Genomic DNA, 15387 nt, shown 5'->3' on the forward strand with positions numbered 1-15387 from the left:
TTCATAATTATTACACGTTTTGCGGGACCTTTAGAAGCTTGTTCTTTGACAAATTCAAGACGATTTTCATTCACACTGAATAATGCGCTACCCTTTTTATCAGTACTTTTCATTTTTTTTCATTTGTCATTACTTCAGTTATGCATTTCATTTCATTTTGCTTGTTTATTTTCAATTTGCTGTAGCCTTCAGAAATGAGAAACGTGGTTTGTTCTTCTTTTGGCAGGATTTCCTGCAAAAAAGTAATAATAAATGCCATCAGCATCTAGTAGGGCAAAGCAGTTTATCTGGACTCTCCGAGTTACTAATACCGCACGATATCATAATCTGATCAAACTAATAGACTTCTACCTCTGAACGCGCAGCATCATAGGATCTATTGAAGCCCCTAATTGCCGGAAGTAATGTACCGAGCGTTGATTTGTTTTCCTTTATTCGTGTGTCGCTTCAGTTTATAAAGGTAAAGATTTTAAGGTTCGTCTCGAAAGCTCTGGCTTAAACTTTTGAAGTTAACTTGACCGCTCATTCTTGCATGCCCCTAGCAATCAACAGTCGCTTTTATGTAAGGATAACCCTTTCTTTTTCCCATTAAGTAACATTTTGACGTGGAAACTTCTCGAGAAACATGAGAGCACTGGAATTTTTAATACAATTTATCATCCATTGATGAGACATTTAGTGGATATCTTATGGGTTGTGTAGTTTCACCTTGGTTTGGATTTGCCGTGTCTTGCTAACCGCACGACTTTAACACCTGCACAGATTGCGGACCTCTTGGATTTCGTTCTAAGATCCACATACTTCCAGTGTGATGGATTAATTTATGAGCAACAAGAGGGAGCAGCCATGGGTAGCCCAGTATCAGCTGTCATAGCTAACCTCTACATGGAGGATTTTGAAGAACAAGCTTTGCCTTCTACGCCTTGTGTGCCTAAGATTTGGAAACGCTATGTGGATGACACCTTTACCATCTTGAGTCGAGACAAAGTTGACATTTTCTTGCAACACTTCAATAGTCAACAACCAACGATCCGCTTCACTATGGAAACTAAGACCAACAACACCATACCCTTTCTTGACACGTTGGTAACTAGAGATTGGGATGGCTACCTCTCTACCAGTGTTTACAGAAAGCCTACACACACTGACCAATACCTAGCGTATGATTCACACCACCCGCAATATGTAAAACGCAGTATTGTCAAGTGCCTGTACGATAGATCGAAACACCTCATAACTAAACCATCAGTTATCTGGCAAGAAAAGAAACACCTCTCATCAGTTCTTGTTTCTAACGGTTATCCGTTTTCGTTTGTGAAAAACATTACGAAAACAAACAAACAAACAGCCACAAAAGAACCTGCGCCTGAAATTTAATCTACTGCGGTGCTACCATACGTCAAAGGGTTATCAGAGGCTCTTCGCCGTTGCCTACAACAGCAAGGTATACGGACAGTTTTCAGATCTGACACAACACTTAGATCACACCTAGTGCGACCTAAGGACACTGTCGACCCTGCAAAACAAGACGGAGTATTCTACAAGATTCCCTGTGAGTGTGGCAAGGTCTATATTGGAGAGACGGGAGGATCTATGCATGAAAGGATTAAGGAACACGATAGAGACATACGGCTTCCTCGAACCCAATCCTCCGCCGTTTCAGAACACAGCAATGCGACGGGCCACTATCCGCTCTGGGATGAGGTTAAGTTTATTGACCGAGACCCACATTGGTACACCCGTAGGGTTAAAGAGGCTATTCACATTAGACTTCACCCTGACAACATCAATAGGGATAATGGAATTGAAATTCCGGAAGCGTGGATGCCAACGATCAAACAACACAGCAGCCGATCGGTACCGAGGCGGACGGCCGAGGGAACAATTTTTAGTCTGAACGACAAGGATCGAAATCCTCCAATCAACAACAGCCTAAGAGAAGATCGAAACGCACCAATCAACACAAACTAAGTCGCCTGATGAAGACCAGCAGTATAGCGGTCGAAACGTCGCGATCCACATGTTTGTGACTCAATCGTGAGACAAACAATTAACTCATCTATCGTTTTAAACCACGATGACAAACACCTTTCATAATAATAATCATGATAATAATAATAATAATAATAATGATGATGATGATGATGATGATGGTGATGATGATGATGATGATGATGATGATGATGATGATAATAATAATAATGAGCTCCGGCATTAAAATAGACTTTTTTTAAGAGAGCCGCACTTTGAAACTCCAGGGCATTTACAAAATGTTACAAAACCACTTCAATCATGACTGTTAATACTCTTGGTGTTAGAGAAGAATGTCTTGTAGAACAAAAGGTAGTTTAATTTCACCACTTCGTTGACCAGAACTTAAGTCTTTTGGGACAAATACACTCCATATCTCCAAGAGTATCAAATGTTGACAATGACGCTTTGGGGTGAGGTAGTACATCCAAAGATGTTTCCTTTGAGGTTCGTTTGGGATTTAAGAACATTATATGATGTGGTAATTACGTCATGATTGCGAAACGACGGCCATCTTGGATTTCTGGATTTCTCCTAAACTTTAGCAATAAAGACAAATGACTTATAAGTTATTAAGGCCCAAATCCAAGGCCTCTTCTAATGTGTTGCTTCCTGTTAATAACATTTATAACCAGCTTTAAGGCATCAGTAGAAGACAACTCCACTGCAGACGCACGGAAGGCCAAATGACCAATATTTCTGATTGATATCTCACACATTACCCCTTAACGCCCGCAAATATTGACGCTGCGGTATTACGAACGCTCATGCGCAAGCCCGTGACCGGCACAGTGGCAACCGAAGTAGTTGTAAACTACCTTGGAAAAAGGATTCCAATTTTGAAAGATTTTCAATGCGCGTAGAATTTACTTAATTCGATGAAACAGATTTTTAAAAAACTGGGGGTTTGAACAGATTTTACACACGTAAAGAAACCAATTTTTTCAGGTTTCCATCACCTGGAGCACGTAACTCCTGCAGATTCGTGTTTTCAGAGACCTATTGATTTGCAGACTGAGGTTCCAACAAATTGTCTCATGCTTGACTCTTAGTTGCCTGCGTCGTAGACGGACTTTAACCCCCAGTAATAACCGGTTATTGCCGGGAGTTATTGTCTGTCTGCAACAAGGCTTACGCCTTGCCAGCCTGTCTTAAGCTCTACGCAATTCCTTTGTGAACCAGAATGAAAATTTTTGCAGAAGTAGTATTCCTACACGTATCTAAAAAAAGGGTACGCATTGCGTACATGTGGGTAGTGCTGTATGCACGCGCTGCGGACCTTTTTGTTTACCAACACTCAAGGGGTGTTTACATGTGAAAACTCGCCCCGGTGCGAGTTTGATACCGATATGACATTTTGATTTTATACTGACTGTTTACATGAATGGACACTTCATTTCGACTGACGGGATTAAGACGCCCAGGTGACGCCATATTGGATTGGATGTCGAAGACTGCGCATGTGCTACCCGTTCCAGACTCCCAGGAGAGTGATTTCATGACGGAGCAAACAGCCGTACCGCGTTTATATGACATCGGAACGAGTTTTCATACTGGAATGAAAATGTCGCCCCGGTACAGTTACCGGGGTGAACTCGCACCGGTATGACTCGCTTCGCTATGAGATTTTGTGCTGGTATCATGTAAACGAATACAGAGCCACAAGAGGGAACTGGAGTGAACTCGCACCGGAATGAAAGTCATGTAAACACTCACTCACTCACTCACTCACTCACTCACTCACTTACTCACGCACTAAGAGTGAGTAAAATTGAAATTGGGGCCAAGGAGCTGAACTCTCAATAATATTACATGTCTTTCGAAAAGGCAAATTTTGGGTACAAAAACATAATTTTACCCCTAACCCTTAAACCCCGCCCCCGCCCCCTCCTCCCCGCTATTCTTCTCCTGCTACTGTGCTTCAGTGCAATGTTTTTTTTTTCTTGGATTTAGCTTTATTATTATTACTCGTTTTGCGGGACCTTAAGAAACTTGTGCTTTGATGAAGTCAATACGATTTTCATTCACACTGAATACGTGTTCATTTATAATGCACTTTATTTTTAATCAGCACTTTTCATTTATTAGCATTTGTCATTACTCCGGTTATGCATTACATTTATCTTTGCTTGATTATTTTAAACGGGCTGTAGCTGTCACAAATGAGGATCGTGGTTTTCTCTTCTTTTGCGAGGATTTTCCTAAAAAAAAAATCAATAACTGTCATCAGCATCACTTTTTGTAAAGCATTTTATCTGGAGTCTCCGAGTTTACTTAGATGATCAAACGACTGGACTTCTACCTCTGAACGCGCAGAATCATGGAATCAATACCGAGCGTCTATTTAAGGCGAAAAGTTTTCATTTGATGACGAGATTGGAAACGAGATTCTTCTTTTTTTTATTCGTGTGTCGCTTCAGTTTAGAAAGGTTAAGATCCGTCTCTGACTAATGCATTTTACTTCGCTTGCATCATTGGAAACGAGATTTGTCATCCGTCATTGTGTGATTTCGCTTCAGTTTAGAAAGGTTAAGATTTTAAGGTTTGTCTCTGGCTTAAACTTTTGAGGTTACTTTAACCGTTCATTCTTGTCTCTAGCTATTAACAGTCGCTTTTATGTGAAGATTACCTCTTCTTTTTCCCTTTATATGGAAGCTTCTCGGAAAACAACTGCAGCGTTGTAATATTTGATCCAATATATACATCATTTCGTCCATTCATGAGATGTTTAGTGTATTGAATATGGGTTGCATAGTTTCACCTTGGATTCCACTTAAAAAAAATGTTGCGTAAACAATTTCATGATGACGTTGTGCCTGGATTGTTGTTCATAGAGTTTTTTGTTCAGAATCTTCTTCAGCTGAACTTAGAAGCATTTCAAAATCGAACAGACTTTTTGATATGAGCTGTAAGATATTTAGTGATATATTGCGATTCCAGTCAATCTACTTCACACGTGACCAGTATTTCTGAGAATGAAATGAACATTTGAATTCCTCTTTGTAATGTCCGACATTAGAATGAAATTGGAACATTTCTCTGGAAATCTTTAAAAAAGAAAAAAAAAATCAAAATACTAGAAGCAATATTTATTTTTGAAATACTTAATGCTGCAATGTAAAGAAAAATTCATAACTTCATACCATCAATAAACTAGAGAAATTTCTAAGGGAACTCTGAAATCTCGATGGGGATGTTCAAAACTGACATGTAAATTTCAAAAATACCGGTCACGCGGGGACGTAGATTGACTGTAATTGCTGCCTTAATATAATACATTAATTACCACATTAGAACAGCTTTAGACCACGAAACATGAATTTCGTGGTCCTAAGTCCTGTTGCTAATTTCGTTTCGTTAATGACGAGGATATCAATTTTCGAGACAGTTAGCCTGTTAATATTTGGACATGCAATAGTTAAACCGCGAGCAAAGTAACTGGACCTACGATCATTACGAACTTACGAACTAACCTGATCCCAGGCTCAGCAACATTCGCGCATGAACTTGTTGTAAACGTCAACAGCCTGGAATAATCAGAAGCAATACCTGATTAATTTAAGTGTGCTCACACAATATACAGGTTCCATCTTGAGATGATACCTTAAGTTGGATACCCTTTCCCCTCCCTTCCCTTTCTCTTCCTCCTTTTCTAGCAGTCTGTAGTAGTGAAATAGGTCTTATCACGGTTTTCGACGCCATTTTGACGAGTAGGCAAACAGGCTTGAAATAACAGTGTTTGTATGGAAATCCGATGTCAAATAATTTTCATAAAACATCGCTTCTGAAAAAATCATGAATTGGAAACTTTTGGCACTAGGAAAAGAATTTTAAGGAAAAAATTGGAGGGATGTATCTTTGCCAGAAAGCGTCCAGTCGTGTTTTGAATTTTCCATATACTTCTCTATGTTTTTTTTCCCGCGAACTATTTTTAGAAGCAGTTCACGGCTGGTCGGCTATACAGACAAATGCATGGAAAGTTCAAGACGCGACTGGACGCTTTCTGGCACAGCTACATCCTTTTAATTTTTTTCTTAAAATCCTTTTCCTAGCGCCAAAAGTTTCCAATTCATGAATTTTTCAGAAGCGATGTTTTATGAAAATTATTTGACATCGGATTTCCATACAAACACTATTATTTCAAGCCTGTTCGCCTACTCGTCAAAATGGCGTCGAAAACCGTGATAAGGCCTATCGTGGGATAAATAAGAGACTAAGTGACTGGAGAGCATAGAACTTGTCTAAAAGTTTGCCGTGTTAAAGGATAAGTTCTTGTCTTTCTATGAAACAATGTTTCTTTTTGTTTGACCGGAGTGCATTTAAAAGTCTTCTCCTAAACTCACACGCAAACAGATGGTATCAATAAATTCAACTTACAGTCTTCTGAGTCTCGGTATAATAACCCCGGTTAAAAATTCCCATGCGGCCATTTAAGTTGGCTAAATATAAATTTGGTGCACGCCTCAACACATTCTATTTATACTCGACGCATATTTCTTCGTCACCACCGGTGTTTCAGTAACAAAAGCCTTTTCATGCTAGAAGCATGAAACTAGTCTTAGTTTATTATGAGAAAGTTCCTTTAATACATATTTTGCACACACTTTCGCATTAGCAAACCAGGATAAAAGGACGGTGGGGTAGTCATAGGGAAGGCAGGAATAATATTTTACAGTCGAAAAAGCGCGAAGACATGGAAGAGGCAAAGTCAACAAAAGGGGAGGTAGTGTTGGAATAAAAGGTAATGAAATGCGGTAAATTTAGGCACCCCTCCCCCCTCCTTCTTATCATCCGCTCTCCCCCCAGTCCCTCGGAAATGTCTTTGGTATCAAATTTACCTATTAAGGTGTCCGAAAATGGTCCATTTGTGGTTAAATAGTGGATGTTCGATAAAAATGACGTCAGTGTAATATTTTCATGTTATTCTCACTCGTGGTCACTCGTGGTCATTCGGGGTCACTCGTGTGTACTTTTAGACACGATCAAACATTCAATGTGCGGGACGCGCGTATAAAAAATGAGCGTTGATAAGTAACAGTTCTACTTCGCTTAGGCATATAAGTAATAGCATTGCTGCTCTATGACCTAGTAGATCTCGTTAATTGTCTGGTCACAGGCAGAACTTCACTGCCAATGAAAACTAATTAAATTATTAACAGCTTTGTAGAAGAAAAGACTAAATCTAAAAATTCATGCCTGTTCGTGTGCTGTGATTGGCGGATTTCGATCTAGTTTGTCGGTTTCTGCATTTTTGTGCTCAGTCGGTTGTCGCCGTACTATATGATTGACGGCCGTAAAACACGCAATTTGTTACTTGAGGATGAAGTTCCCAATCCGTTTGTTATTGAAAGGCACAGTAAAGCATGGTGAATACTCAGAAAAATCAAACCAGCATTTGACTTTCTATCCTAGTTTGTATAGGCTTTCACTGATCATCAATAGATTATCTAAGGTACAATGTAATGTTAAAGGCTACAAATATGTATGTTGATACGTACAGTACTATCACCAGTACCCGAGTATTCACCAATTTCTTCAACATCGCATCCTTCAATACAGCATTCCTCAGTGATGTCATATCGTAGAGAAATCCCACGAAGAGTAGAACAAAAAAAACTGTCAGTTTTCTTGACCAGGAAGCCGTTGGCCTGCTTGTTGTCCAAAAGGTGGTCCTCCGCGCCTGTTTAGACATGCATGTTAATTAATGAACTAAAGAGAGAGCTTTTCTCCGTGCTTTTCTTTTCTTAGCAGAAAGCTCACATTTCTCATTTTCTCGCCAACAGTATTCCCCACACTCATTTGGGTTTGGAGGGAAATGTACGTATTTTCCATGTAAATAGTAACCGCACCATGGTTCCTCAAACGTAGACATTTCCCACTTGATCAGGCTTAATTTCAGCAGGAAAGTTAAAGCTTTATAAGATTTGTTTTTGCTAAATCACACTTCTTTCACCTTATTTTGTAATCTCGTAAACTAGAAAGGGACACCATAAAACCGCTCATCAGCCCACCACATTTACAGAAGCAGGTCTGAAATTGAAAACTATGCCTTAAATTTCTTTGATATGTACTGTCTTCCTGTCCATAAACATTTCTTTGCTTACCTTTTTCCTTGTTCATGGCCCAGCAACTGTTGAATACCGCAAAAATCACCAGAATTAAGATCACCATCTTCAGTTTGGATTCCATCAGTCTTAAAGAAATATTAAAGGGAGCCTGTAAATAATCTTTCGATCAGTTGTGAACAGAGAATACCTTTAAAATTAAAAAAAAAGAAAAGAAATAAGCTATTTAATTAGTATCCTTATGAAAATTTGGACTGGATTTTGAACTGATAACGAGGCTGTCAACTGTCTTTCAATTAAACCCCTCTCCATGGCTTTCTGGGAACTTAAAGATAAAGTAAGAAAAAGAAGACTGAGGCAGATGATATGCATGCATCACGGACGGCGTTTGAACTCGCTCCGTCTCAAAGAAGAGGAAATGCTCTAAACCAAACACCACAACTGAGGCGGCGACAAATGCCTGTTTCGCTCAGTATCAAAACAGGTTTACTTATCAATAAACGTTCAAGCAATAAAGCATCAACCAGGCGGCTATTTTGGGATAGTTCCCGTTAAAAACGTTAAATATAGGTTTTGTGTGGACCCGATAAGTAATCCCCCAAAATGACAGGTTTCTACAATAATAAATACAGCGACGACTTCAAAGATCATTTTCTTCCCAGTGTTGTTACAAAAAGACGTTTTAGTCTTCTTTAGCCTCGAATTTGTTTAATGCTTGTGATTTACCAAATCAGGTTAGCAAAATGAATGGTTTTGGTGTTATTGAACGCTACGAAACGCCGAAGGGAACTCAGTAAGTTTTAAGAAATTGAAACCACGTTGAAAATTTGCATAATTTGAAAAGGGCTTGACACTAATTCAAATTACTTGATTTAAACTACAGAATTTCAAGCTTCTTCCTAAATGGTTTACGGGAAATTTTAGTCTAGTCGAAGACATTTACTTGACAGAAAATTAAAGAAAATTTTGTGCCGACCGTCGATAAGATTACTTCAGAAATAAAAAAACTTACCTTGTCGACAAAACATAAACATTACACCCTGCTTGTCGAAACTGATGATTATATTCATTCCATTTATTGGTGAGCGATGGCATAAAATTAACATTTGTGTATCGAGATAATGTTAAATCACTGTTTTAACTTCTACACTTTTTTAAAGGGTTGAGTTAAGGCAATGTGTATTTGACGGCTCGTGACTGTATTTCTGGAAGAGCGAGAACGCTTTTTCAGTTTTAATAATGCTTTTTAAAATATATCGCAAAGTCTTTAATAATTTTTAAAGATATATCTCATCTAATCTTTTAAGTGAGTTCAAAAAAATGTCCTGTTTTTCGCACAATACAACTTGATAGCTATCAATGAATACACGTTTCAAAGGAAATATATCTACAACCTTAATTAAAAAGTAAACCAAGAATGCTCAATTGTCTTTTTCTCCTCATACCATTCATGACGCATTGATATTCTTTAAAGAAAAAGATTTCTGAAGCAAAGGACAACGAAAGTGCTTGCAGTCGGTTTAATTGTGACAAATCGTCCTCAGTTTAGTGTCTCCCTATACCAATTTTGCAAACCCCACACTCTTTGTCTCTTGTTACCAACCAAAGCTTTTTGATTCTACCACTGAGGTAGTTTGAGGCCGGAAGCGAAACTTGTTTTATCACTTGAGCTACGTCCTTTGTCCACGTATATGATCTCTTGATACTTGATAAGACGAAGGATAAGACGAAAGGAAAATGCTTGCGCAATTCTCTTTTACTTTTATAATTTATTAGTCATATTTTGACGCGGTAAAACAACATTTAGGTTACTAAATGAGTGACACTCTCACAGATAGCGATGGTTCTTAAAGGGGAAGTATCACGAAAATTTGCTGTCATTTCAAAACCCAAAAATGTTTGACTGTTAGCAGAAACAAGAAAATAATTGTCAAGTTTGTTAAAAAATTATCACCTGAGAACAATAAAACTGTCGATTAGTGCATCTGGCCAGAGACAGGGTAGGCTACTTTCGATTGAAACTTGAAAAATATTATGCAAATGTTTTTCAAGTTCTCGCAGTTTTGTTTCCAAAATGCGTTAGAACAGATCACAAGTTGTTCCTTTCAAGAATTGAGTTGATTTCGTTCCTTTCGTCATTCTAGAAATATTTGGCAGGTGATTGAAGGTCTTATTTCATCATTTTTAACAAAAGATACCTAAAACCCCATGATACTTCCCCTTTAAGACGAAACTTTTTTGGCTGAGTAAAGGAAGCCCTCGGTTGCAAAGTTGGTTGCGAGATGGATGATAATTTAACGAGTTTTTATTTCAGCCCTTGTTCAAACTTTTTCCACAGATAGTAATGTCCAGGGAACGACTTAGAATGCACGCTAGCAAGGAGATTGAAATAAACCGCGACTCTCGGAACCCATGTTTCACTTAATAATTTAAAATACGTTGAAGATGCAAGACCGCAAGACCGCAAGAATGCTTTGTTAAGCGTTCTTACTTCTCTAGTTTTGTGTTGTTTTGTTGGTTTCATCATTTATTAGTCATATCTGGTGGCCGTAAAACAGCATTCCGGTCACAAAATGTATGTGACTCTCACAGAAAGCAATGGCTCTTAAGCTGGAAGGTATTTTGCTGAGTAAAGGAAGCACTCTGTTGCAAACTAGGTTGCAAGATGGATGATCATTGCATGATGGATGATCATGATACCTTAAAGAGTTTTTATTTTAGCTCTTGTTCAAACCTTATTCACAGATAGCCTATGTCCAGGGAAGACTTAGAATGCACGCTAGCAAGAAGATTAAAATAAACCGCGACTCTCAAAACCCACGTTTCACTTAATAAGTTAAAATACGTTGAAGTGCTTACCTAACTGGTATTAAAACTAAACTCACGTGAAAAAGACTATCTTCTTTAAATCCGTTCTGTTTCCCGATTAGACAAAATATATTGCACAACTGCTCAAATTTTTCACAGTGACTTACCTTCTTGCCCGTCGTTTCCCTTAAAGGAATTCGTGATCAATGGTATAATTGCACGAAAACAAACTATAAAATTTGTTAACGTGTGATAATTTTAACTGGATTTCAAAAACTGATAACGAGGTTGTCAAAAACCTTTCAATCAGTTTCTTTTAATTGAGTTCAAAACAGGAATAAATTTAAAATAGAATCGTTTGCAGAAAAATATGTCCACGAGAGGAAAACTTCCCTCCGATGCAACAAATAACCCCGCTTTGTGAAAAGGCTGTTAAATCCCCTTAAACAAGTTAACAGGATAAGTCAAAAACTATAAAAATTGTTGTAAACGTGTGATAATTCTGGATTTCAAAAACTGATAACGATGGTGATAAAATACCTTTCAATCTAGCTCTTTTTTGTGAGTTAGAAGTAGGAATAAATTTAAAAAAAGAATCGCTTGCCAATAAAAATGTCCACAAGAGGAAAACTTCCACTTTGATGCAGCAAATAATCCGGCTTCGTGAAAAGGCTGTTAAATCCCCTTAAACAAGTTAACAGGATAAGTTAAAAACGTTACAAAAACTATAATTCGATGGATTTAACTGTGCGCAACAATTAATGTTCTGTTTTCCTCACAATACAATTTGATAGCTATCAATGAATACATATTTCAAAAAAAAGGAAGGTTGCTTGGCTTTTTTGAAGACTGTTAAGAGGTGCAGCGTATTTGCTTATTTAAAAAACAAACAGCGGTAGATATCTCTACAACTTTGAAAACTAGACCGAGAATGTTCAATTGGCTTTTTTTCTTGGTACCACTCATGACTCATTAATATTCTGTAAAGCATGAAGGGGATTTTCTGCAGCAAAGGACAACGAAAGTGCTTGCAGTCGGTTAAATTGTGACAAATTGTTTCCCCCAGTTTAGTGTTTAGCTGTACCAAATTTTCAAACGCCACACTTTTTGTCTCTTGTTACCAACCAAAGCTTTTTAATGCTACCACTGATTTGCGTTTTCGAGAAGCGGAACTTGTTTTATCACTTGTGCTACGTTAATGGTACACGTATAAGATCCCCTGATACTTGATAACACAAATGGAAATTGCTCGCGCAATTTTTGTTTTGTCATCAAATGTACGCAAGATCGCAAGAATGCTTTGTTAGGCGTTCTTACTTCTCTAGTTTTGTGTTGTTTTGGAAGTTTCATAATTTATTAGTCAAATTTTGTCGCGGTAAAACAGCATTTAGGTCACAAAATTTGTGAGACTCTCACAGATAGCGACGGCTCTTAACCTGGAACGTATTTGGCTGAGTACAGGAAGCACTCGGTTGCAAACTGGGTTGCAAGATGGATGATACCATAACGAGTTTTTATTTCAGCTCTTGTTCAAGCCTTATTCACAGTTGGTAATGTCCCGGGATCGACTTAGAATGCACGCTGGTAAGAAGATTGAAATAAACCGCGACTCTCGAAACCCATGTTTCACTTAATAAGTTAAAATACGTTTAAGTGCTTTTATAAAATATTTGAGATAGTACGCGCGCTCTCATTGGTCGATAGGTGTGTTTAGATGAGAGTATGTAAACACGGTTGTGACGTCGCGCTTTCTGTGTCTCCCGGCACAATTTGAAAACATTTCAAAGCTTTCGCAAGACTCGCAAAGTAATTTCAAGTACAACTGTTAAGGAAATGGTGAAAAATTTCCCAAAATTTTGATCGGGGTTTGCCTATCTCCTCCCCCCTGAACCCGAAGGAAAAAAAGCAAAAGAAAGAAGAACCACAGCGCTTTGCCTGCCTCGCTAGACGACCTCGTCGAGGGAGCTCAAGTGAAGACGACAAAATATGCAACAAATACGCAGTAAACGTTTTTCAAGGTAATTTTTGCATCTGAGTACCACAATAAAATTCCTTAAAAGACATTCTTTATTCAGAACATGTACACGAAAACGAACACAAAACTATATGCTACAGACTATAAATGTTTCAAATCAAACTTTGTACGGCCGGTTGCGGTGTCTTGGCTGTCAAATTTGTATAAAATCTATTTTCTCTGAGACTTTCTCAGCGTAATAATCTACTGTTACGATTACTATTACCAGCAACAACTTCACAGTCTGGATCCGCTGCTTGTGCTATGATTCCTAAACAGCAAAACTTCACAAGGCACGATGAGCGACTCGACTTCTCGGCCATCTCAGGCTGCCACATCGGGCAAGTTCACGTAACTTTCAAGAGCGACCATGCACAGTGACATTCATTTTCAGCTTAAATAAACTCCTCATCTTGAAGTTCTTTCCTTACAGAATCGTATATTTTGAACATTTCTTCTAGTTTTCACCGAATGTTCGGTATTTTTCTGTAAGATTTACGAGAATTCAAAGCTGAAATCGCCGTCATCCACACGGGGCTCGCTGACGTTTGCCACAAATTTCTGCTTGATTTTGACTTTTATAACGCAAATTTTGATTGGTTCATGTGTTGTCGGATGCGCGTTTTCATTGGCTAGTAGCAAAAATGATTGTCCAGAGCCTGTACTGAGAACATCTATTTCAACCAAGAAATAAATAAACAAAATTTCCCTCCCTCGTGTTTAGATAAGGCTATGTAAACACGGAAAAAGTCCTCTATTGCTTAAATATCAAGAGTAAACTCACCTAAAAAAGCTACTTTCTTAAATCTGTTCTCGTTCCCGATAAGAAAAAAAAAATTCACAACTGCTTGATTGTTAGAGAATATTTTTTCTTAATAACTTACCTTTTGTCCGTCGTTTCTCTTCAAGGTATTTGTTATCAATAGTATAATTTCATGAAAACAAGCTATTAAATTTGTTGTGGTGTGATAATTTAAACTGATAACGAGGTTGTCAAAATACCTTTCAATCAAGTTCTTTTTGGTGAGTTGAAAACAGGAATAAATTTAAAATAGACTTGTTTGCCGAAAAATATGTCCACGAGAGGAAACAAAGTGTTAAATTTGTTGACGTGTGATGATTTAAACTGGATTTCAATGGTTGCAATGATTTCTGGTTTTCCTCTCAATCAAACGGATTTAACTGTGCGCAACCAACAATTAATGTCCTGTTTTCCTTGGAATACAACTTAAGAGCGCCTGTCCGTAAAAATCAAACATATCGCGGCTAACTTTAACGGCTGCCCGCAATGCAAGATAGACTAAGAGCATTTGAAAGCGCCGACATTTTTTGTCATTTTAGCAGCGATCAGATGTAATATTTTCTTGCACTGTAAACCAAGAAATACTTCACAAATGACTTAGCCGTCGAAGAAGATGCCGTCTTGATGAAATGCGCCGAAAGTTGATCAAAGATTTGTATTCGACTAGTGTTATTAGTTTGCGTGGTGTACATCGGACAATCAGCCGGATCAAACTTATGCGACGAACGACCAGAGAATGGTGCTAAAATGGCCTTTGGACCTGTCTTTTACAACATATTTGAAGGTTAGAACATTTCGAAATGTTTTTCTATGTGCTTATTTCAAGGCAATATATTTCAAGACATGTGCACGGACTAACATGATGTCTGACCCGCAACTTCAAAGTTTACCGCGAAGGGTCAAATATTTGCATTTTTTACGGACTTTGAAAAGCATTCAATCCGCTCTTAATCATTTGTCCAAAGAAATTTTTTACAGGAATCTATAGACCATCCTTCTAACGTTCAACCACCAGAAGCTTAATCGATTTGAAGGTTTCGCACATGGCGAAAATTAATTTTATTTACGAAGCACTTTTACTGCAGTGAATTGTATGCCTTCGAAATTAAATTATTTCATATAAACAGAACGACGCAATATTTCGAAAATCATTCCAACAGATATTTAAAGATTGTAAAAAAAAATATTTGAATGTTTTAAAAGCGGTGGAATGATTTGTTTTCGCACGCGAGGCTCTCAAACCAGTGTAATAATTTAGTGGCTCAAATGACGAATTTCACGGATTTTCGTTGTTTGCATTTTTCTTTGAAATAAAAGGATATTTCACCGAAAAAAACTATACAATAAAAAATAAAGAATTGGCTGCTTGGATTTTTTTAAAATTCTTTTCAGAGGTGCAGAATATTTGCTTCTTTTAAGAAAAAACCGCGGTAGATTTATCTACAGCTTTGAAAACTGAATCGAGAATGCTCAATTGGCTTTGTTTCCTCGTACCACTCACGACGCACTGATATTCTTTAAAGCATGAACAGGATATTCTGCAGCAAAGGACAACGAAAATGCTTGCAGTCCGTTTAATTGTGACAAAGTACCTCCCTCAGTTTAGTGTTAAGCTATACCAATTTTGCAAATGCCACACTTTTTGTCTCTTGTTACCAACCAAAGCT

Source organism: Pavona decussata, unplaced genomic scaffold, assembly GCF_977016875.1.
Source record: "Pavona decussata unplaced genomic scaffold, jaPavDecu1.1 SCAFFOLD_376, whole genome shotgun sequence".
NCBI classification, from domain to species: Eukaryota; Metazoa; Cnidaria; class Anthozoa; order Scleractinia; family Agariciidae; genus Pavona; species Pavona decussata.